Raw genomic sequence first — 1,175 nt, 5'->3', positions numbered from 1 at the left:
CAGGTAGATCTGTTGTTTTTCTAGGGGGGCTGTATGTCAGATCCCCAAAGAAACGTATTACTTTTCTTTCTATCCTATACATGCTTCTATAACCATTTTGGGGGGGGGGTTGCCATTCTGTTGGTGTTTAAGTCCTGGGAATAATGGCGCTTGAGACGATTCATCTTCAACAAGTCTTTATTGTTTGCTCCACTCCCGAACAACCAGAGCAGAGGCATGCAGGCCTCTATTTATACCCTCTGATCCCCGGGCAAGTTCAACCAATCATGAGGCGGGCTTTTCCCACCTTGCGCATGCGCACAAGGCCGGCGCCGCTCAGTCTGGTCCCGGGCAGCTTCTGCAAATGCCCGGGACTCTTGCAACATCCCAAGCCTGCATCTTGCAGGCTCAGGACACAACACCCCTTTCCCCTGGATGAAATAAGATTGCGCCCACATGGACGCCATCCTATAGATGGTAATATAATTAATAATAAAATAAAGTTACACAATGTATAAGGTGTGGGACTGTTCCTTTGAACCAGAACCAGTGACTCCCCCCCGACCTTGTTTTACTTAAATACAACCCGCCAGTACCTTCAGTCAGCTCTCGCTATGTACCTGTTCACCTTACATAATCGGCTAGGTATTTGGGAGGACCTCTTGCCCTGAGTGACCTTCTCAGACTTGGAGATTTTGTATTGTTATCTCTGTGGCCGCTTGCTCTAGGTGAAGTGCCCTGTGAATGACCAGTGACTTCAGTTTGGCTTTCCAGCCTGTCTCCTGTAATTGAGCAGTCCGGGCCCTGTTGGTCGTTAGACTTGGTTGACCAGTCCACAATGGAGTTATCTAACCCTTGTGAGTTCATTCCCATGTTCCCTGAAGGAATGTAGGATTCCTGGCTCGTTTCTGTAGTGCTAGGGACTAGGGATGCCTCCCTGTTAGCCCTGATGCGTGAGGACAACCTCCTCTGAGCCCTTTCAGCATGGGACGTGTTTCCCCTTTGTATTGCCTGCTCTCTTGCATGTTGTGAGTTGTGAGTATGCTCCCAGGTATTCTCCGTGTCTGGAGTATTGCTTGATAGGGGTGGATAATTAGTCTGCCACCGGTGGGACTCCCAGGCTGGAGTGTGTGTGGGGGTGTCTATGTACTCCCTTTCCCACGAACTGCTACCAGAAGCACCTGTGGAAGTTGGGT

This window comes from Protobothrops mucrosquamatus, unplaced genomic scaffold, assembly GCF_001527695.2.
Source record: "Protobothrops mucrosquamatus isolate PMUCROS unplaced genomic scaffold, P.Mucros_1.0 scaffold3669, whole genome shotgun sequence".
Classification (NCBI taxonomy): Eukaryota; Metazoa; Chordata; class Lepidosauria; order Squamata; family Viperidae; genus Protobothrops; species Protobothrops mucrosquamatus.
This window is presented reverse-complemented; position numbering follows the sequence as displayed.